This window comes from Callionymus lyra, chromosome 1, assembly GCF_982586985.1.
Source record: "Callionymus lyra chromosome 1, fCalLyr1.hap1.1, whole genome shotgun sequence".
NCBI lineage: Eukaryota > Metazoa > Chordata > Actinopteri > Syngnathiformes > Callionymidae > Callionymus > Callionymus lyra.
Genome location: NC_141818.1, coordinates 48,458,431 through 48,483,337, shown reverse-complemented (window position 1 = coordinate 48,483,337; position 24,907 = coordinate 48,458,431). Strand labels below are relative to the sequence as shown.

The following is a 24,907-nucleotide window of genomic DNA, read 5'->3' as shown; positions in this document are numbered from 1 at the left end:
AGAAAATAAGATTTCTCGAGACAGAATGTACTAAAACTTCATCAGGTAAATACTGTAAATCCTGCTTCTTACAATCGTTTCATTTTTAATTCATGCCTGAATCATCTTCGGCAAGATCGACCATTTTCAGACACAATTCAAATAAAATAAACGTTGATTTTTAGCTTTATAATCGTCTTTCTCCTGGTATTTCTCTCATTTATCAAACATTTAGTACACGTTTACCAAGCATTTATTACCGGTGTGTGTATTACATGCACGTGTGTGTAGAAGGTACACACCGGAGTTAATACATCTTTCCAGGAGAACAAAAAGCTCTTCCCAGTGTTGATCTTGTTCACTCCAATCATCTCCGTGTAGTGTTTGTGTTTGTTACAGCTGTAGTTGTAGCTTAATAAATGTTTAATGTCTGTGTTCACTGGTGCGTTCACTGGCTCCAGGGATGCTTGTCTTTCTCAGGAGGTTTTTTTCCACTTGTCGAGTAAACGTGTAAAGTTGGTGCACAGACTACTGGAGAAATGTCACGTCGAAACCAATACGTTATTTTTATGTTTGTGATCAAAACAACGCTCAGTAAACGGATTGATGACGCAAACCAAATCAACTCAACCTGGGTTTTTATTTGTTAAATTAATATAATGTACACTGATCATAGAGTAACAATTTTAGAGGCTATCAAGTTTAATATTTTACACACATCTGTGAAGTGTTAAACACTTTGTTTTTATACATTCAACATTTACCGTATTTTCCGCACTATTAGGCGCACTGGATTATAAGGCGCACCTTCAATGAATGGTCTATTTTAGAACAGTTTTCATAAATAGTTTGCACCGGATTATAAGGCGCATAGAATAAAAGATACAAATGTTTGACTGGGGTTGTGTTATCATCCACTAGATAAAGCTGTGCTAAAGGGAACGTCAACAAAACAGATAAAGTCAAAGTTTATTAAGCGTTCTGACAACTCTGTTCACTCCCATGGTAACGATGTTCAAATGATGTTCAAAAGGCTTCAAGCAGCAGCGCGTGAGACTGGTGTTGTGAGCAGACAAATGTTGAGCAGCAGAGAAGTTGAGCACATGTATGACGGCTAGAGTGCACGAGTATGACATGTTGAACACACGTGTAAGACTGGTTGAGCTCAGCAGAGTGATTTTGCGCGAACATTTTTTGGGGGAGGATACAACAACCAAGACACACTGGCTTAAAACGGTGGCAGTAATCTTACTCCATAGCCGTCCGCCATGATGTGACGTGCGTCGTTAATCCCACCACGTGATGACGCAATGACGTAATCCCGCCCACGTCGTGTCGGCTCAGAGTCATGAAAGTGTTTGTAAACAAGTCACCCACCAGGTAATGTTCATATATAAGACGCTCCGGATTATAAGGTGCACTGTTGTTTTTTGAGAAAATAAAAGGCTTTTAAGTGCGTCTTATAGTGCGGAAAATACACTGTTATTTAAAGCTTTTCACCTTTTCAGTGTTAGTGAGAATCAACTCTCTTTAGGATTTAATGGATGTTTATTGTATTCAACTCTGTCTTCAGTGTTAAATGCTTCAGTGTTTAATCGTGATGAGTAGATTTATTCGTGATAAATCAACCCTGATTGTTGTCACATCAGAGAAATGCCTACAGAACAGCAAGGTTTGTAACTTAATCGCATATGATCCCTCTCAACACAACACTTTCAATAACAACGATATTAAATCAACCTGATCAGCTCCCATGATGCTTTGCCGCCAAACAATCCCAACTGTACTGTCAAACCATTAACACACTGTATAAAAACGCGTAGTATTCATTGACATTTGTCTTTGCCAACCATTTTATAAAATTATTTCCAGATTTTCTTTACCTTTATACTTTACGTTTTATTTCATGTTGTGTAATCGGCACAATGCAAAACAGTGACATTGCAAGTTTATTCACTAGCCAATGTATTGGGTTTACATAAGTCTCATTCACACTTTAACCCTGAATAATATACTGGCTGTAAGGTAAATGTATTGGCTCAAAACCCTTAATTGGTAGTACAATTGTTCACATAAAAAAGGGTCCAGTTGGGTAGAGGATTTTTAGATATTTACACTTTTTAGACTCTTATTTGACTCTTGACAGTGATTATGTGAAATTAAACACTAACCTGTGTGGCTTACTTTTAACTTCCTGGATTAAAACAAGCTCTTTTCATGGATTAATTAATTGAAAACCTTTACTTTACTTTGAACAACAATAGAAGGACGACTACGACTGGATTACAACAGAGTAAATTAACACGAATAATGATATTTGCTTTAGATTTTAAAACTGACTCTTTCAAGAAACATCTCAAGACACTTTTATTTGAGCTTTTCCCTGATTTTTCGTAGACTCCTGTGTTTGTCTCGGTGTTATCTTGACGTTTTAAAGTATATATTTTAACTTTAGATTGTTTGTGATTCTTTAAGCGCTTCGTGACCCTGGTCTGGAAACATCTTTACAAATATACATTTCTCACTCACTGTCTAATCTTCCTCCACTTAACACTTTTTTTTTTTATGACCATAAAAAAGTCGCTTTTCTATTCGAGGTTCGACTGTTAATTCTAACTATGCTTAAGTGACAAAAGGTCACGTCATTGTCATGAGGTCACGGATTGAACCGACTCATCTCAATATCGTCCTAATTTTCGGCCCCGCGATGATGTATTCAGCGCTGCTGGTGATTAATTACAGTCACAGCCACTTCTGTGTATAAATTAATGCACACAAACATGCTTCATCTCGCGTATAATTGCTCTCAAGTGGACGCACACATCCTCCATCATGATGTGTATACGTCTGTCTGGGCTCCACATGTGCTGCTGTATCTGGGGAGGAGTGACATTTCCATGTGTCACGTTCAAGCGCTTGTTTGATCTACGCTCTTTCATCTTCTCTGCAAAGAAAACTGACATTACAGGGTCTCCCTCTCTCCTCTCCCCCATTTTGGTTTAGATTTTTGTGTGTGGTTGTGTGTGTGTGGTTGTGTGTGTCGAAAGCTCGGAGATAAACAAGTGTGTCCTCTTCACCTTGGGGGTGAAATGGAGTGAAGAGAGCGTCGCCTTCTCGCTCGTTCTCGCTGCATTAGCGAAGGATGTGATTCAGACGATGTCCGCTGAACGGCGACTTCTTTACGTTCTCGAGGCTTCTTCCTCAAGATCTGGTGGACAAATCGAGCCCCCTCGAGTCGTTTTAATACAGCCAGCCAGATGGAAAATGTACGGTAATTTTACAGAAAGATGTTAATCTTGATATACTTACAGATAAAAATGATTAAGGATTAATGATGTCAGTGATTTAAAAGGCGGCCAAAAATTTTGAGCGCAGGTGAATTGTTTTTAATGAGGCAACAAAAAAAGAATATGAAGACAATGTCTGTCATTCAGCGTTGTTTTTAAGGATGTCTTGCAGACACAAAACAACCACGGCAGAACTGGATCATGCAGACGGACGGCAATCACTGCTGTTAGCAAGTTCACGGAGCTAACACAATTAGCCACCGATTAGCTAAACAGAAAGTATAAAACCACACGTATAGATGACACGCTACACATTACATATATGTTTCTCCATGTTCAATAACAACAGAGCATCAATTTAAAAGACATTGTTTTTATCAAGTAATATATGAAACGTTAGAGAGCAACAATGAACAGTGGCGTACCTGCGGATAGACAGCGATCACTGAACGCAACATAGCGTCATCAGTGAATTCTTTGCATTGACGGGTAGCAACACAGGACATAAAGCCAGTAAATACCATTCTATTTGTACGCCGATAATGTCACCTAATGGCAAAATGAATTCACTAGGTTACATCTACATCAGTTCCAAATTTTCCCCTTGCTAAGTAGACATTTCTATTCAACTTCTACACCCTCAGAGAAGGCATGAAAAAAGAAGAAAAAAAAACGAACTAATCAGATCCATCAGTGTCAATGAAGATCTGGCACAACTGTATGAATCCATTGTCCAATCAGAGCCATGTATTCTCACTGGGGTGATTAGAGGGGGAGATTTAAAAAGAAAATAAAGAAAGTGACGCTGTAGTTAGATGGCGGCAGTTTTTTTGACTAAAAAAATAAGTCAAAATAAATAAAAAACATAATGTCTAAAGAGTTAAAATGTGTTTGTTTGTTTATTTAAAAATTGAAAAGGGTTTCAAGCAGAGCATTTAATTTAGATGACTGAGTGAGTGTCACACCGTGATACTGTCCACTGTTGTGATTTTCTACTTTCAGATTGTGGATTAAAGAGTTAGATTCCTCAACTAAATGATCCACATTTTCATTCAGAGTAGGTTTCTTGCTGCAGAAAGCTCTATCAATATTTGTCTTCGGCGGTGATGGCAAAAGACATTTCAGTGTCGCGATCGTACTTTATGTTCCCGTACTGCCAGCAAACACAGCGAGTCGTGTCTAGAAGTATAATTGGATCAAACACATTTGAAACAAGGACTTATTTATGGATCCTGACACCAGTACAGCGTGTTTAGAGTGATTACCATAATCTCACTGCACTCTTAGAAAAACTCATTTTCCACATCTGATTGCAAAATAAAAAAAATCTTAATCTGATTTCAGTGAAAACGCCACACGCCGATCATCTCGTTCTTCCCGATTTAAGTAGCGTTTGAAAATGTCTCTCTGTGTTTCTCACAATGTTTTAAATTTGGATCGAGAACAAAAACTGCTTTTCTTCATTTCAGGCAAATTAAATGTGATACTCAATATATCTTTTTAGTAACTGAGTTCATGATGATACGTTTCCTCTCTTTTCAACTCCTAAGACGACGTGTCTTGTCTTCTTGTTTTAGCTCCGTCGAAGTCAGTTATTACATCCGAACCGTCACCAGATCCCCTTCCACTCGTTCGCTGTCGTCCCCCGGGTGTCGGGCCTGTCATCCTGTCGTCATTTTCCTCTTCTGTCTCTTTTACAACCTCCTGTGAAGGGACTAATGAGCGATTCCTCTTCCCAGGGACGGAGAAAGAAACCGAAAAGACCGGCTCGCATATGAAAGACAGTGTTATGGTTCAAGGCCGTACATTCGCTGCAAAACACTGGCGAATAAAGATAATTCCGGCGCTCGCGACGTATAATGTGTCGAAACAACATCTGAAATCTTGTTTAACCTAAAACTAGCGTCAACCGTTGACTCAATGGTGCAATTTCACAATGACCTGGAGACGTGAATACCTCTGCCAAGGAGCCCAGATGACTTCATAAAAACCAGTACACAATCGACTCAATAAAGAAAACCTTGACTTACTTTATTGACTCGATTGTATGCTGTGCTTTTGAGTGTTATTTCTATTTTTGGGGAGCCTGACATGAGCTTGTTGGTCGAGCAACAGCAGCAATTACGAGCCGCACGAGTCGCCTTCGAAGCCTCACAGAATAGGGTTGTAACTGGAAGACACCAACAAAATGTAGTCATCTGAGAGTGCTGTCGCGATCTTTGCAACTTCAGACGAGGGAACACCTGGTATACATTATTAAACAAATGAAGGTATTGGTAATAATCAGTAATAACTGGTTGTTCAGAGAGAACTCTTGGTTAGCTTTTTGCAGTTCAATAATATGCGAATGTATCGAAACATTGTGTTGCCAGTGTTGTTAACACAACACAGTTCTGTGGTGATGACAGTATAGAATAAAATAAATGATTTAAAATGATATGGAAAACAAAATAAAATAAAGTAAAATAAAACACAATTAATTGGTTACAATTCTTTATTTTAAATTGCATATGTTCTACGATGCTTTCTTTTAACAATTGAAATCAGATAACAAAAAGGAAGAAGGTTGATTCCAAAAGTATAGAAAGACCTATCCTTCAAATCTTTAGAGGATCCAAATGGTCATCTGGAAAACCAACTGAAACATTAGACTTCCTTTTTTTTCAATTGTTTTTGTGACAGACGGACAGAAAGATATCAACTGACAATTTCACGATCTATAGCATGACCGGATGATGAAGACGTTCCCACGCACACACATGAGCAGAGATTAAGTCGCCAGAAGAATGTTTGTCACACAACACAAACCTCTTACTCATTCCATCCATCAGCCTCCGTCCATAACCATCCGTCACTCCGGGGAGTGCGCTGGCATCTCATTGATGCTCATTCTTTCATGACAACATTGCAAAGTCTTCCGCGCACCTCTCAGACAGATTGGCTTCTCGTCTTTATGACAGCTGATAATGGATTTAAAGCAGAGCCGCCGGCGTGGGTGGAGAGCATAATCCTGACAATAAAGCAGTCGCACATACACCGTCGCCCTCCTCTTCGCCTCAGACCCAATTTCATCCCTTCGACGGTGGGCTCCCTGGAAATTATGGATACCCCTGAAAGCATGAGTGGAGATGACAAAACAAAGAGGGTGGTTTCATTGAAGGAGCGGCAGACAAGTATCGTCGTTGATGGATGGCGGGCTCTTACTCGCGGCGCACAAAGACAGATGACACGAGACATTTGTTGAGCCTTTGTCGCTCTATAATGCCGCCGACAAAACCTTTCAGGACAACAACTTAGTCAAAGTCAAGGCTTTGCTGTCTCGCTCGCTTCCTGGACTGACACCGGGATCAAAAAGTTTTCAATCAAACATCCATTTGGCCCCCGGAGGGAACGCATCAGACGTCAGTCGCTCGGGATTAGAAAAATCATTTCTGGCAGAAGTCAAACGTTAGCGTACATTTGATTATCTGATGTTTGGCATATCACGAGATGCCCACGATTGTCTGCAGGCATTCTGGTCCCTTCCTTCCTCAGTGTTGGTTTATTTGAGCCAAGTTTAAAGACGGCTTTGCTCGAGCTCCCCCTTTCAGCTCCGCTCCCACATTTTCAATGGGATTTAAACACTCCACAACACTGACTTTGTTATCCTTTGTAACCAATTTGGCAGTACGCTCCGGGTCATTGTCCATTTGGAAGAGCAATTTGTGCACAGGCTCTTAAATTCCCGTCTGATGGCTTGAGATGTTCCTTCAATACTTCCACTAATGTTCTTTTTCTCATGATGCCATCAATTTTTTGTCGAGTGCCACCGGTTCCTCTGCAGCAAGACGAGCCGCGGACGCCGCACCTTCACAACGGTGCTTCGCGGTCGGGATGCCGTTTTCGGGCGGTTCGATTCTAATTTTCGTCAGACCACAGGACACGTCTATAGATGTGAAGGTCTTCGTCGATCGCTGCACTTGTCAACAGTTTTCTGTCTTTTGTTTGTTTCTCTCCGAGCGACGACTTCTTCCCTGTTTAGTGGCCAATGTCAGCGCAGGACTTGTTTCTCTGCAGATAATAACGTTCGCTTCCGACGTCGTCTCCACAAGGTCTTCGGCTTTGTTATCAGAAGGAAATTCACATCCTGCACTAAGTCGTGTTTGTCTCTGTGACGCAGAATCTATTCTCTTCCTGAGCAATATTTATGGTGTTTATACTTGCGTATAATTGGTTGAATAATGAATGCGGCACCTTGAGGCAGATGTGCATTGTTACCCAGGCGTCAACAACACTTCCTGATACCTCGGATGATTTCGTTCTTCCTGTAATGTCCCACAAAGAAGCCGTTTTTTACATACTGGGTCTTAGAAAACCCGATAATTGACTCAGTGAGTCTACCAGACGCTTGAAAATACTTTATCAGGATGTTGAATCAACCATTTTACACCACGCTCCGCTATTTTTGTACCGGTCGATCTAAGTCTCTATCCTGGCCTGTGGTCACTAACGGTGGGTTTGACTGAAAGAACAAGTTACTGAGTACAAGCGGCTGGTACAAGTTTTCTCTGCAAGGTGTCTGTACTCTCCCTTAGGTATATCTAGAGGAGAGTGGTCGTCAGGGAGAGGCTCGGAGTAGAGCGACTACGTCTCACGGGTGGCTTGGAAATGCCCAAGATAAGCAGAAGAAGTTAATGATTATATTATATTTTATTCTGTGAATCTAGTTCAGTGGGTCTCGACAGTTACAGTCCTCAGACGCCGGTGTAGGTACAATATCGTCTCCCCTACAATATCGTCCCCCACTTCCTACGTGATGACGTCACTCGCTGCGTATGCAAACGTCTCTTAAAAATATTTTTTATGGGTTAAAGAAACGTCAACAGAGCGTTTACATGATACTTTTTACCAAATAAAACACTTATATTGACAAGAAGACAATCTTCGTCAACATAATCACTTTCTCTGAAGCTGTTTTACTAATAATAACCGCAACTGTACAATGTAGCAGGAAGTGGGGGACGATATTGTACCTACACCGGATTGGTTCAACTGCATGTGCTTGACCAGGTTGGATCCAAAACCTGCACCGTCTTGGGCCCTTTGAGGACGGGTTTGAGACCCCTGATGTTGAAAGATGTCAACTTTATTTAACAATTTAAGTATGAGGTGAACGGGCAAACATGTCGCATTGAAAAATAATCATTTGACGCCAGAGTCTCTTCACTCTTTGAACTGATCATCATTCAACACTATTTACACTATCTATACGTCTCTCCTCACCCGATGCAAACCACAAGCTTTGGAACCATCTTCTCTCTCTTTGTGTTTGATGATCTACTGACTCCTTCAAGAAACATGTGTGTTTGATGATCTACTGACTCCTTCAAGAAACATGTGTGTTTGATGATCTACTGACTCCTTCAAGAAACATGTGTGTTTGATGATCTACTGACTCCTTCAAGAAACATCTGTGTTTGATGATCTACTGACTCCTTCAAGAAACATCTGTGTTTGATGATCTACTGACTCCTTCAAGAAACATCTGTGTTTGATGATCTACTGACTCCTTCAAGAAACATGTGTGTTTGATGATCTACTGACTCCTTCAAGAAACATGTGTGTTTGATGATCTACTGACTCCTTCAAGAAACATGTGTGTTTGATGATCTACTGACTCCTTCAAGAAACATCTGTGTTTGATGATCTACTGACTCCTTCAAGAAACATCTGTGTGTTTGATGATCTACTGACTCCTTCAACAAACATCTGTGTTTGATGATCTACTGACTCCTTCAAGAAACATCTGTGTTCGATGATCTACTGACTCCTTCAAGAAACATGTGTGTTTTATGATCTACTGACTCCTTCAAGAAACATCTGTGTTTGATGATCTACTGACTCCTTCAAGAAACATCTGTGTTTGATGATCTACTGACTCCTTCAAGAAACATCTGTGTTTGATGATCTACTGACTCCTTCAAGAAACATCTGTGTTTGATGATCTACTGACTCCTTCAAGAAACATCTTAAGACGTTTTTATTTGTTCAGGCTTTTCCCTGATTCTATGGAACTCCTGTGTTGTTCTCAGTATTATCTTGACCTTTAAAATATATACTTTATAGAATATTGTTTTGATTGTTTAAGCGCTTTGTGACCCTGGTCTGGAAAAGCGCTGTATAAATAAAAATTACTTACTTACTTAGAAGACAAGCAAAACCTCCCATTAAAGTACAGTCGCTCTTTGGTAAATTAGAGTCAAACCATCCATGCAAAGTTTAAAAAAAAATACTTTATGTTAAAATGTACATTTCCAGTTGAAGGATTCGTCTATTTGTTTACTCTCATATTTATTAGATCCGATGTACACGTGGTGTCATAATTGTAAATGTTTTATTAGATTTAACGAGCGTCTGCAGACGAATCACATCCAACTGCACGAGTGTCTCGTTCACGCTCGGCTGCAGGACCGAACAATGTCGCCGTCGTCGCGGCTAAATTGGAAAAATCTTAATTGCATTGTGGTCGGTTTAGTCGATTAGTGGACGGGCGCCGATCATCCCTCAATGACACCCGGCGTACCTACGCACGGACGAAAACAAGCCGCGCTCCTGCGAGGAAGAGATCGGCTTTCACGCACCTACTCTCATTAAATCCGATCGGGAAAGCGACGCGATCCGAGCCACTTCAAAGTGTGTGCGGGGGGGCGCTAAGTGACATGCTGAGTTAATCCCAGCCTCGGATGTTAACAATCCCTAAGGTTGTATTGAATAGATTTCCCAAAGTCCTTGGTAGAAGAGAGCATGATAATTAAATCTGTCCCCAGGGCTGGACACTGGAGTTTATGAAGAGAGGATTTTCTTTTTATTTTCCTAGATGAGCGGCAAATTAAACCGGAAAACAGGCCGTCGGCCACCAGCGCCCGTGTCTTCACGTGCAGCCTCCGCCGGAACAAGTCATTCTGACGCTAAATAAAAAAAAAACAACATGATGAAGGAGATGGATGACTTCACACGGTGGCTCTATTAGCTCTCAAGTGTTGGACCACCGGTGGTTGACACGAGGAGAAAGATCTACCTTCGGCGAACGGTGGAGGAGCTGAACGGGAGCAGAGGTCGGCGACACACGGCGAAGTGAAGTCAAGATTCATGAGTTAAGCGCTCTTGACTTCACACACTCGAGCACTCGCACAGGTGACTTCAGAGTCCATTCATTTTGAAGCGCCCGGGAATCTTTTTCTAATCCATCTCACCTGACTCGCCTCGGCTACACCGAGTTGCCAAGAGTTGACGACGATCGATCTTTTTTTATTTTGGGAGCGAATCCACATTTCCCTGGACGGCGGATGCGCTTTATCGCTCGTGTTCTCAGAGTTGTTACCAGTTTACCGGACATGTTTGCTGCCTCTTCTCTGAGTCAGCTGTAGGAACAGAGCGATGGAAGTTAAGATTGTATTTGATAAGATAGGCTTTTTTGTTTGTCCGCATAAGCATTTGTTTGATCTCTGCGATCCGTATTCATATCCCGGTCGGTGGCTGAAGGCTGGGTCGCAGAAGAGAAACAAATGAAGGAAACAAATATTGTAATTCACAAGTCTATCTTAGTCCACATCAGGGGTCTCAGATGTAACTGGCCGTGGGACCAACAGAGGTGGTCGGTGTTTGTCCGGTTCTTCTGTGAATGTCAGCCATTTTCCTCTCAATTTAAGTGTTATTAAATCTATATAAATGATAATATTCACGTCATGATCTGTATCCTCTGAACAACTGCTGAATAATGGCTCAGGGCCGCACTCTCGACACCTTTAAACGGAGGGTCCTGGACTAACGTCTCACGGGTTGCAAAAGCCCCTCAGGCTACACGTGTGTGATCCGAGCTTGAGACCTCGGGTCCTGCAGTCGATGGTTTTTGGTCTCTGACCTGGTTTTTAATCGTGATCACAGTGTACTTTTTAGGACATCATCAGGTATCGGACCTCCAACAAAACCTCTGTCAGATAGAAACTGCCTCAGGCTTTAAAACAAAACAACAATAGATATTTTAATTTATCTCCGTAGAGAAAAAAACACAATTTTAAGCAGCACCGTTTACAGATAAACACGTCTTAAAAAAATTAAAAGCAAAAATACAAAGTTTTGCTAACTTTGGGAAAGTACATCGTCAGGTGTCGACCAAACGGCTTCAGACAAACCTTCGTCAGATCGAACTTTCTCAGGCTTTGAATTAAAAGTCACCAGAAAAAACCACATCAGATAGCATCTGGAAAAAATAAACCAACTATTTTATTTCGAATGAAACTGGAAAAGTACACGATTACATGTGATATTAGAACAAAACATCTGATGTATCTGGAAAAAATAAACTAACCATTTTAATTCAAATGAAACCGGGATATGCACGCGATAACGACATGATATTAGAAAAAAACGACATTGTATAGCATCTGGAAAAAATAATCGAACCATTTATTTTGAATAAAAACCGGAAATACATGTGACGTCACCGAAATCAACGACCCTGCCGCGATTTGAAAGGTTTAACAATAATAAAAAATATATTATTTAATAGTGCCTTTCAAGCAACCAAAGGTCACTTCACAATAAAATCGCATGATACAATAAAAACACACAATACAATCAACCTAATGCACTTGTATCCAAAGCAAATATACTTATATATTTAAATCAAATCGTCCTACGGCAGTTTAATCAGTGACTTCACATGCATTTCCCGGATTCCGGTTTAATAGTTTTTTCCAGATACTATCGGATTTTGTTTTGTCTATTATCGTTATCACATGAGTTTCTGGTTTCATTTGAAATAAAAAGGCATTTATATATTTTTCCAGATACTATCTGATGTCAGGTGACTTTTATTTTGAAGCCTGAGAAATTTCGATCTGACTGAGTTTTTTCGGAGGTTTGATCTGACGATGTCCTAAAATGTGGATCGTACTCCAGTTTTTGTTGTGTCTCATTCTTGTCGATGTTGTGACGTCGCGTTATCTTTATCTTTAGCCTGATCTTTGGCCATAATAATGTTTTCTTGGTGCACATGCTTTGGTGACACACATGATACGAACATCGACACAAAACCTCCGTTCAGTCCGTTCCAGGGAGATCAACAGAAAACTGTTCGACTTCAAGTTCGACCACAGTTTGATGCTACTGGTCTCGGTCTCTTTCTCGGTCTCGGTGTTAATCTTGGTCAATGAACTAGTTCTGTCTAATCCTCGACTCGTTGAGATGGTCTGGACTTCAAGTCTCGCAGATATAAATCTGTGACGTTATATGTTGTCAACTCAACAGTTGTCGAATCAGGACTCGTGAAAATGAGTTTGGAGGGACGGGGGGTCTCTTCAGGACTCGTCAGCTCCGTGTTTATAGGTCAGCGTGTGCTTGCCAAACGGACTGAAGCCAAACAGATTTTCTGCCGAATGTAGTCTGTTACAAACTGTTCTAGTTCGAGGTATCTGAGGCAGAAACAGTCCATGAGCATCACACGCCGTATCAGACGAGCTTGTCGGCCTAACCCGAACCCTGGAGTTACATTTTTCTTTTTTCTGGTGAGTCATGATGTTATGACCTAAATGTTCATATTTTTAAGTTTCTAATACGATAGATGGTCAGTCAAAATAATCGTAGTGTTATGTGTGTTTGTTCCCAAAGAACTTAAAAGAAATAAGATAAAGTAAGTGACTCTTACGTTAAAGTGAGAATATAAAAATGATATATGATCTGAATCTCCTTTTGAACCTTAAAGAACCAGGATTTACATCTGGGGGGTTAAGTGTTGTTTTAGTGTGTGTTCTGCCTGTAAGTCTCTGTAGAAACGGTTCACAGAAGCGTTAATCTGGGAAAAGAATCACAATTCGTCCGAAATATGAACCAGTTCATGAGCGATCGTTCAACGAGCTCAGGTGAGACTCTGAGCGTCGAGAATAGAACCAGCAGACCTTTCTTCATATTATTCCATGACAAATTGATACTGATTGTGTTTTTGTTTTGTTTCGTCAAGCTGTCGTTTGGTGTTTTTTTCAAACCATTCCTCGTGAAAAGTCTCTTAAAAGTCCTTGAATCCGTGACTATGAACATTAATTAATGAATATTTGGTAAAATGAAAGGTTCACTCTTTGCTTGTGTCTGGTACGACACACTATACATACCTACACACACACACACCTACACACACAGCTTTTAACGCTTCTATACCCCAGAGGCTTAGATTTGGGCCATCAACTCTACAAAAGATGCCTGCAGGACCAGATAAATCACACTTGCTTCCATGCGTTCGAGCAGCTTTTTTTTCCCTCGGCTGCCATTTCTTAGAATTATGTGGACAAGAAGTTTTGTATTTATTAAGAAGCTCGTTTTTACATTTCTGGCCTGATCGACCAATATTTTCTCCCATCACTCTCCTTTCATTTTCCTTTCTTTTTTTTCCTCCTTTCCCTCCTGTGACCAAGAAGCGTTCGTCGGCTGTTCCTCGGGTTTCATTAAAGAAAAAGGAGGGAGCGAGAAAACATTAAATCATCTGGATCCGGCCATATGCTCCTCCCATTGGGTCCAACTTCCTGCACCGACGGCAACAGATGTCAAGAACATATGCCGCGGAGAATCCAAACAAATTGTTCCATTTGGATGTGATTATGAAATCAAACAGATATAATTTATCAATTACACTTCCTTCCAAGAGGATCAATTTGTGATCTCGCCAACTCAGCACTATTACCAGGCTCCGCTCCACAGGGGGGCGCCGCAATCTCCGAGAGCCTCATCACTGCGGCGGTAGCCGTCCTTCAGCCGGGCCCCCCGTGATCTTCATGAAGGGCCTCCGTGTGATCTGCTGAACTCAAACGTCGACCAATCAGTGTCAATCGCTTTGCTTCCCTGTTTTTGTTGATATACGTTCTGATCGTCCGGTTTCAGATCTCATTGAAACGACTCAAATATGATTTTCTAGAGAAAGAACAAAATAGTGAAGCAAATATACGACTCGCCGCGCATTGTTTTGTATTTTCCCGCATAAACATGAAACCACATCACACACGACACACAACTTCTAAAAACTGCGAGTGACAAAAGTGTCTCACAAACCACACGCGTTTGTTTGTTGACTCAGAAAATGTTTGTTTTATTTCCGTTCGACCATGAGAGCGAAGGATCCCAGGGAGACTGTGGATGAGAGGATACAGAAGCAGATAAACAATCCACCGCCATGTAAATATATATGTGTTTGAGATACTTCACGGATAGTACAGTCAGATACTTTCAAAAAGAGAAAAATTGCGACTTTAATGGGAATGTTTGTTCAGTACTGTTAGAAACTGTTTTGGGTAAAACGATGTGTTTGACCTGCGACCTCGACTCATATTGATCATGGATTATAGTCAACAGTTGTACTGAGACTTACAATCAGTAGCGACTGGGGACTAATATTGAAGGTGTTGCTCTTTTACGGTACTTTTCGCTGTCGATGCCACTAAAAAGAATCAGTCGAAAAATAGTCTAAACAAAGACAATATTAACTACATGAAGAAATCCACACTTTGAAAGCTAATGATGGATAATAATGTTTATTATTCTCCTCGTTTAGAAACACAAACACATTCGAACCATTAAACAAGAACATCCGAGATCATTTCTACACAATCATCACAAACACACACAAATACATTGCAAATAACAAATAATACATTTCTCTAATCGTAAAATGTAAATGTTTGGAGTAGAAATTTAATTGGTTAAAATAGTGTACGTGTTATAAAGTGAACTGACTGAGGTATTAACGTTCTGTATTTCAACTACCAGAGTCGCTTTTTCCAGCGTCCCGAGATAGTATTGAGAGACTTCTCTGTTTCTTCTGCGACGTGTATGAGCTGCAGAAACGTAAATGACGAAAAGTGACCAAAGATAAACAGGAAATGACGAATGACGACACAAACCAAGATTAGAATCAAAAGCTAAGTTGATGCAAATATAAGTAAAAGAAGTGGGAATAATTCACCAAAACATTTTCAAACTAAAAAATAATAAATGACATTAAATCTTTTTCGAAAAATAAAGAAATTTTTAAAGAAATTGGAGGGTCGGACCCAGCGCCCTCTATGGACCAGCCGCCACTGCTTCCAAAGACAGTTATATTTTCCCATATATAAATATAAACATTTTCCAATCCATGAATTGAAGTCGTTACAGATTTTGACCTCTTGTGTTTGTGTTTAATTTTGAGTTTTGAAGCTCCTGTTCTAGCCGCTTGCTACGTTGTTATCATTTCATGCTAGCATGTGAAGTCAAAAAGAAAACATGGTTGATTTAATTTTTGTTTGTTTGTTCTTTTGGTTCCAGAAAAACTCATTTTAAAGAACAAGGGAACTAATGAAGCCGGTGGACAGATATCAGAATCGGCGTAAAGATCCTGGTGCGGAGCTTTAATCAGATCACAGGTGAGTCTCCGATGGTTCGGGTCCTTAAGATGACGATGATGAAGATGACGATGATGATGATGATGATGATGATGATGATGATAAAGATGTCGATGAAGATGATGATGAAGATGAAGGTGATGATGACGATGATGATGACGATGAAGATGATGATGACGATGATGATTATGATGATGATGATGATGATGAAGATGATGATGATGATGATGATGATGATGATGATGATGATGATGATGATTATGACGATGATGAAGATGACGATGATGATGATGATCAACATTAATCTACTGCACATTGATTGTATCATGAAATATGTTTCAAGGATTTCCAGTCATTGTATAGTAAATAATTATGATGAAAAAAAGCAACTCTCTGATATTAGCTCGTGGCTAACAAGATTGTCACTTCCTGTTGCGTAGTGGTTAGCATGAGTTGCGGGTTCTCTCTCAGTTTGAAGCAAGAAAGTGTTTGTATGTTCCTGTGCTTTTGTGGGCGACTCTAGCAACTCTGGTTTCCTCCCACAGTCCATAATCACACAGAATAATCCTTGGAAAGATAGATATATTGATAGATGTGTCTGTATGTCTGATGTGTGTGTTACTCTGTGAGTGAGTGTGTGTGTGTGTGAGTGTGTGTGTGAGTGTGTGTGGTTGTCGACGTCAGCACTAAGACATGAACGAACGACGCTGGCTTGTGTCGAGGTTTTTCTTTTATGAACAATAAAACACAGATAACACATCGTATAAACGCACAATGGATTTTAAATGGATACACTTGTGATTCCAGTCAAAGGGCATCGAATCAAACGCTATTTACAGAGAATTATTGATGACATTTGCCTTTTTTTAATTGGCCATAAATAACGAGTCGGGACGCGGCGACGTGCCGGGTGAGCGAGAGAATAAATATCTATTAAGCTAATTCCTTCCATCAGACGCTTCCGTCAAAGTCCACTCGTAGATTCAATATGAACAAGAGAAAGAAAACATAATTAAATGTCACTTCCAGGCCGCGAGCTGCGGAGACGATGAACGGACGCTGTCACGGAATTAAGTAAGATAGTTAGAACGGAGGGGAGATAGAGACAGGAAATGGCGTCGTAAATCACCGGCGCCGTGTGTTTGCTTCGACCTTGACTCGCCGCCGCCACCATCTGCCTCTCGTGACCACGGCGCGTCTCCTTCCTCTCGCCGCCGCCGCCGAGAAGCCATGCTTATCTAGTCAACAGCTGATGAATGAGAGCCAGCGGCGGATCGACGAGAGGAAGGAGCGTCGTGTCGAGAGGGAAGTGAGAGCTGAAGGAAGAAGAGATGGTGTCGCTCCGGAGAGAGAGGAGAGGACGCCGTGAATAATGGATCGTGTTGCCAAATAAAAGCAATATCGCTGATGAGTTTGTCCTACATTTGACAGAGAAGAGTCGGATTCAATGATGTCGGATTTATTTATTTACTTCAACTCGTCTCCTCGTTCTATGGATGTCGGAACTATTTATTTAGACGAAACCAAACATGACACAGTTTAGGTTGAATATGAAGGAGGATTTCAACTCATTCTATCGATGTCTTGAAGTTTAGTTTTGAAGAGTGTTTTATATTCTAAGTGGCGCCTACTTCTCTACACTCACTGACGGGAGTAGGCTGTGACGCACCAGCTGAACCCGCAGCGGCAATCAGGGTAAAGTGTCGGGTTCAGAGCTGGGATTGAACCCACAACCTCTCAGGCCACGAGCCCCAGAGATGAGAGAATAAGTTCAGGTGGATTGTGGGCCTTGATATTCTTTGAATCTGTCTTATTTAGTATATAATATATATGGTTTGAAATTCATCAAAATTGTATTTTAATCATTTTTCATCGGGGGTCTTTTGCCTTCTTTACATTGAGCTGAAGTTATAGATAGTTATAGGAAATCTCCTTCAGGAATTTTGTTTTTTTCAGTTCACAGAAGACAATAGTTTCATAAAAACAAGAACAAAGTGCAAATAAGAAAACAAAGGGCAAATATAAAGAACATCGATCAAAGGGAATAACAAAAAGAAAAGGATACAAAGATGACCCCTCACATGCCCTAAAACCCTAGTCTAGACGTGATCGTTTGGAAAAAGATATTTTGTCGAGCGGTTTGTTGCGTCCAAGACATGAAGATCAGATTTCATGAATTTGCTGAATAGGCTTCAAAGTAAAGAACATTATTTACAAGTAAAAAGATTCATGTTTGCGGCTTATTGACAAAAACGAAAGTTGAGTCGGGGGGGCTTGACCACAGATTGCATCTGATGTACTAATACTGAGTGTCACATAATTCTGTGAGTGAGTGAATACAAAGTTTAAACACACAACATTTGCACGTTGCTTCAACTAAAAAAACAACTTCTACATCTGTAATAAATATATACCCTATTTTCCGGACTATAAGTAGCAGTTTTTTTCATAGTTTGTCCGCGACTTATACTCTGGAGCGACTTATGTGTGAAATTATTACCACATTATTATATCATTTCACATGTTATTGTCACACTAAACCACCAGAGGGCGCTCTAGGCCTGTGTTGATCATTTCCACGTAGAAGAGGAAGCATCTTCTACCTCCGGAGTTAGTTAGTTGTTTAAAAGTGACACGAGGATGAAGAGTTATTTGGAGTTACACGGATGGTTTGGTAAACTTGTTAGTTATTGATGCTATAGTTCTCTGAATAACTCTTCATATGTTATGTTAACATACCAGGTTCTCACTTCATGTAACGTAACATTATTCTGTTGTTGCCTCTAGTTTTATTTTAACTTGTCTTTCAAGATCACATGTCTGTTCTTGGATTTTATCAAATCAATTTCCCCCAAAAATGTGACTTATACTCCAGTGCGACTTATATATGTTTTTACTTCTTTATTATGCATTTTATGTCTCGTGCGACTCGTGCTCCGGAGACACTTATAGTCCGGAGAATACGGTAAATGAACATCTTCTCACAGAACTCAATAAATTGAGTCTGATTTTTTGGATTATTTTCGGCGAAACCTGCGCCAAACTTAATGGTAGCTCCACCAAAGACGACGTGTTCTCTCTTTGCCATGGTTTCCGTGGGCGACTGAAGCAGCTGGACATCTGGAATGGGGGGAAAAAGCAAAAACAATAAAAATGATTGAATCTCATCGACTGCCCTTCCTCTGTCCCTGCGCGGCTTATAGCGACGAGCCGCGGCGTCGTAGCGTCGCTTGTATTTATCAGCGTCGGAACCGATAACACCGCTGTGTTTTATTCTCGCCCGCGTGAAGATTCCGCATTAATTCAAAACGTTTCCTTTTTAAAGTCGGCCTGACCTTGACAAAAAGAGGAATAAACGCAGTGACATTTCACTTTTCTCTGTTTGTTCGAGCCGCAGATTTTTTTGAAGTATGTTCACAGCTGCGAAAAAGCACCGACGCGTCTCTCAAGCCAATGAATCAAGAAAAAAAACTATTTCTCTCATCTTACCGAAGTCATTAGATTTATATATTTTAAGTCCCCGTTGTCTTCAAACTGAACCTGCAGCTACATTGTATGGTGGCTACACAACAATTAACAAACTTAAAAACGATTTGAAATCATTGATCGTTGTGAGGCTGGCCCATAGGGGGCGCACTCTCACTGATTTGGCTTTTTTTTTTTCACTTTATTTATCGTTTTAAATTAACCTAGTTTTAATCATCAACATTGATCATTTTGTATATTTTTAGAAGTATTTTCATTGCTAAACTATATTCGCCAGTTTTAAATGGGACTTCGAGGCGCTGGAGGAAGTAAACGTCAATATTTTAATACTTAATAGTAAACATTAACATTGATACAACAGGTTGATGAGCTCAGATGGTAGCGTGCTGCACATTATTTAAGTTTGAGGAAGTAAAATTTCACCGGTTCGAGTGCCACTCCCGACATTTTAATTTTACTTTTTTTTTGGTTAATATTATGTTTTTTTTTTAAAATTAATTAGTTTATTAGTATAGTAATGCTAGTTTTTTAAATACTTGTTTTAATTATTTTTTTTCTTTGCAGTATATTTGTGTGTGTTTGTGATAATTTGGTAAAAAGTATCTCTATTGTCCTGGTGTTTTTTCTCATAATGTAGTTTATTCTGTATGATTTATATAAGAGTATCATTTGGAATGAAACAAGGAGCATAATAAACATTTGTATTCATCATTAACTTAAAGTTATTAGATTAAAGGCCCTTTACAAATAACTTACTTACTATTAATGTGTTGATTTTTATATGTAATATATAGGTTAGGATAATGTACTGGAAAAGAGCACCACCTTAAATATTTTTCACCAGCCGCCACCTGTGTTTATTTGCTAAACTCGTTTGCTTCTTCCGTGATCTGCACATGTAGCAAGTGCTACAAACTGCCGCCAACACTCTCAAACCAACACTGAAGACTCGACTCAGCAGCAGTTCGTCTGCATTGAAAGCGATGTTTGTGGCAAAAACTCTCGGCTCGTCACCGTTTCCTCGACGTTAACAGTCGGAGGCGATGAGATTCTCTCGCGGCGGCGTCTCTGCATTCGTTCAGCCAAAACATCAAAAGGATATTCATATATTTCTTGTCGAGAGTTTAGGAAGTGATGTCGATCTTTGGTACATTCAAGATGCAGTTGTACAAAAGTGTGTTGAAGCGAGGAGACGCACACGTACGGAACACCATCGTCAGCATACAATCAAACGTACAAAGATGCAAACACGCAAACATCTTGTTGTAACCAGTCCAGAGTTCTTGCTGAATTCAGCGTTAAAGTGACATTGTTTTTGTCTTGCACCTAATTGTAGTTTTTTGCAGGTCGTGCAAGTGTATTTTTACTTTTTTCTTTCTGAACGATGGCACATGAATATAATCCTGACATTCAAATTGTCCGCGGTGCAAAAAAAGGTTGTGTACCCATGATTTATGTTAGTTCTGTTCTATTGATTATTACTGTCTGAAATGTGTTTTGACAAAGATGGTATTTTCTCTGAAGTGATAATCAAGACTCTCGTTTCAGTCAAGTTCACTCAAAATATCAGCCTTGAAACTGGAGAAAATAAAAGTAAAACAAACGTAATGTTTGAATCTGAGGGTCGGAACCCGGGTACAGTCGATAACTTGAATCTCTCATATGAGCCTAGTGGTGAACAAGGTTGTTACTTCATGATGGTTTTTTTCGAAAACCAGCACAATTCTTTTTCTTATTATTCTTCAATAAAAATGTGAATTTAAAATGTGAAAAACGCTTCAAGTAACTCTTAAAAAAAAGTTAAAAAAAACTCTTAAACCCATCTTTATTTGTTCATTATACTGTTCATTATACTATCTATACTATCTATAATATATGTATATTATACTTCCATATCTTATGTGTATCCAGTATAATAAACAAAAAAAGTTGGGTTTAATGAATTTTTAGTTTAGTTTTTGCAAATTTGTGTGAGGATATACTTTGAGTTAATAGTATTACACTCAACAAACCTAATACAATTATTTTTAAAACCTTGAATAGTAACTAAAATGAAATCTTCACTCAACTAACCTCATAAACATACCATAATACATTCAATTACACTCACTCAACTCTTCGGTGTTTATATATATATATACACAGTATATATACGTATATATAAACATAGAGTTTGGCCTCCAGGTCCTGCACGTGTGCAGTAGTGTCCTAATACCTCCCACATCAAGTCTATTATTAAGAATAAAAATGAGTCATTCTACCACCAACACCAGCATCATGACTCAGAAACATAATCCAGCAACAAGACGTTCGATACTTTTCGAAAAGTCCGGTGGCGAGAGAAGCGACGTCAGATCTATGATTAAATATTCAGAAGTAAAGTAAATCTGGACTCTGTTTGATGAGTTTAAAGTGTGGAGGAAGAGTGAAAGCCCCCGGTTGAAAGCGTCAGGGGTCTTCTTGAAGCTGAAAACTCACTAATAAAGACCTTAAGGCCCTCCAGGAGCCCTCCTGCTATGTGACAGCTTCTTCCCGTGAAAGTCACTGAGGTAACTTCAATTAACTTCTCCTGTGAAACTGTACTTTTTACTCACTCAGGAACTTTTTTATACATTTAAACATATCAAACTTTGATCATTTAGAATTATATTCTCTTTATTTGAGCAGAACCAGCTTTGATAAAGTTTTCTTTAAGTATATTAAAATAACCATAGAGGAAGAACGGATTCATCAAAGACGATGAAATTGATTTTTAAAATTCGTCTCAAACCTTGTTCCCTTTTACTTGTAGTTTGAAGTACTTTCAATTGTAAAATATTACAACTTCCTACTACAGTATGTTATAGTTAATTAAAATAAAACTCTCCTGACATAAATGTTCTTCAAGACGCAGTAACTTCTCATCACGACCATGTTTTACACTTTATTACTTTATAAAGTTGCTCTGAAATCTGGACGAACGAGAGGTTACGAGAGTCCATGATGATGTTATAATGGATTCACTCCTCCTCCGGCTGTCCTCACGCTTTGTTTATACAACGAGTCCCTTGGAGGTGGAGACCATTGATGACGCGTGGGGACACACCTCCATAATGAACCAATCGCAGCAGAGTGGGTGTGGCTACGGTAGATTTCATCTCACTGATAAGAAGGCGTGGTCGGGTTTACAATCCTGAGACTGACATGCAGACTGTGGGGGAGGGTAGAGACCCTTGTTTTCCACAACAATGTCGGGCGGAGAAAATATATTTAATCTTATCTTGAGTTGCTTTAACAGTTATTGCTCCACTGGGATCCAATATCAACTTATAAGCCTGGAAGTCATTAAATAAAGTACTTTAAATCCTATGGGAGTTTCTGGATTTGTTAACAAGGGCAACATGGACCTGACTGGTGACAGATCTAAGCAATTTCGTTCACCCCTACAATATCTACAATGTCGTCCCCCACTTCCTACGTGATGACGTCACTCGCTGCATATACGAACGTCTCTTTAAAATATATATTTTATTGGTTAAAGAAACGTCAACAGAACGTTTACATGATACTTTTTACCACATAAAACATTTATATTGACAAGAAGACGATCTTCGTCAACATCATCACTTTCTTTCATTTCCTGGTCTGACGATCATGTGACTTTGACACCAACAGGAAGTGCTACATGTGACGAAGCCACTGATTGGCTGAAGCTGTTTTACTAATAATAACGCACAACTGTACAATGCAACACAAACATTCGATTTCTGAAATAATTTGCTAATGTACATTTAATAATTGATTTAAATCTGTAAAAAAGATTGAAAACTAAATAATTACTGAGGTGTTTATGAACTACAGACAGGTAGAATGAGTTATAGAAAGAGGAATATTCTAACTTTTTTGTTATTTGAAAAGCGAATTATTTCTGAACTCGAATGTTTGTATTTCATTGTACAGTTGTGTGTTATTATTAGTAAAACAGCTTCAGCCAATCAGCTGCTTCGTCACATGTAGCACTTCCTGTTGGTGTCAAAGTCAATGAAAGAAATGAAAGAAAGTGTTTATGTTGACGAAGATCTTCTTCTTGTCAATATAAATGTTTTATGTGGTAAAAAGAATCATCTAAACGTTCTGTTGACGTTTCTTTAACCCATAAAAAATATTTTTGAATTTGTATTTTATTTTTGTATTTATATTTTTACGTGTCATCACGTAGGAAGTGGGGGGACCGATATCGTAGGGGGGACCGAAATTGTACCTACAACAGGACTGAGTGTAAGTCCATGTTCCTACGAACGAGGCGAGCGGATCCGTCATCCAGAGGCGGGTGAAAATAAGGCCACTACTCTCCGACTCGAGCACCGGTGTCAGGATCCACTCTGAACCGGTCCCCGGTGAGAAGTTCTGGGCACGTAGCTTTGGAGGGAAGCCCTGAAAACAAACGCACTGGAGTGATGATGGATCTGTTCCGACTCAAGACGAGGTGGACGTGGCTTCTGTGGACGGAGGAGAGTTGAGACCGAAGACAGTTCACTCAAGTTCTACTCTCATGTCGACGAATGTTGGATTATTGTCAGAGTCATCTGTTGTAGTTATAGACAAATATGTTTGTTCATTTTAATGTAGCGACAGGAGCTCAGTTGTCTTTGTCTTCAACACTTAAAAAAATCCAAATACGTGATTTTAGTGGAAGATCCCATGAATTTAAATCATTTTCACGTGCACTGACACTGGAAAGATGTCGGGGCGAGGACACTTGGAGTAGCAACTGATAGCTTTTTAGCTTCTGTAACAAACTATCCTAAAATGAAAATTTATTAAATTATTTTCAGAAAAATTCGTCAAGGCTTCAATCCAAGAGGGACGTTACAGACGAGCAGAATATGAGGGTATTTGGATGTTTTTAAGTGTCTTTTTGGACAAAGACGAAGACAACTGAGCTCCAGTCGCTACATGAAAATGAACAAACATTTTTGTCTAATGCTGTGTCTCAAATCGGGCACTTATGTACAATGTTTTACGGTAAACTGTAAGACTTACTTGTGCAGTTTTCAAATGTCAACACTGTACTGTCTCAAATTAAATCTGCTGCTACACACTTACAGGAAATGACTCGACAGCTTCTTCTTCTACTACTATTTAACGATAATTGTAACCAGTCGTTGAAACACTATCGCCGACACTTGATAACACTTTTCTCCAATAGAAACAAGTTATTAAGTTGTGTTTCATTGTGATATTACTGTTGTCGTGTTGTTTTGTTTTAAAATGAGTGTTTTCTCGAGACATTTGCTCCGAAGACGCGTCGTCGTTGACGTAGCTTCCGATTAGCGCCATCTAACGTCTCCAAGATGGCGGCCGTTATAGAAGAAGGAACCAAGAGGTTGTCGACTGGAAATTAGTGAACCCAGACCAGGTCAACGGGAAGATGGGTTTTATTAACTGTGGGTCGAAGCCCAGCAGGTAATTCACAAAGCAATCCATACGTTCATCAGATTCTTACAGGATTCACATTGACTTCATACAGGACACAGTGGGGTCCGCCCTCCGGACCTCCTTGGTATGACTTGTGTCTGGACACTCGGCCAAGACGATTTCACAAGATGTTTCCCAATCTCATTGCATAAGATGATTGTCTCTCAGTGTGTGTGTGTATGTAGCTTCTCCAGTAGCTGGAGAAGCCTCTTGGAGGATGTCAGTGATCTTGGAGCAATAACACTTTACGCCACCACACCGTTGAGGATGGATAGTGTCCATCGATCCACATTC

At 39.7% G+C, this 24,907-nt stretch overlaps 1 protein-coding gene across 1 annotated transcript in view; it reads left to right on the top strand.

Moving 5' to 3' along the window:
• LOC148089985 (zeta-sarcoglycan-like) overlaps positions 1–24,907 on the top strand; it is a 311,638-nt gene that overhangs the window by 92,657 nt on the left and 194,074 nt on the right. Inside the window, exon 2 of the mRNA XM_087811269.1 lies at positions 15,594–15,691. The gene's annotated coding sequence lies outside the window, so the exon portion shown is untranslated. The remainder of the gene's footprint in view (positions 1–15,593; positions 15,692–24,907) is intronic.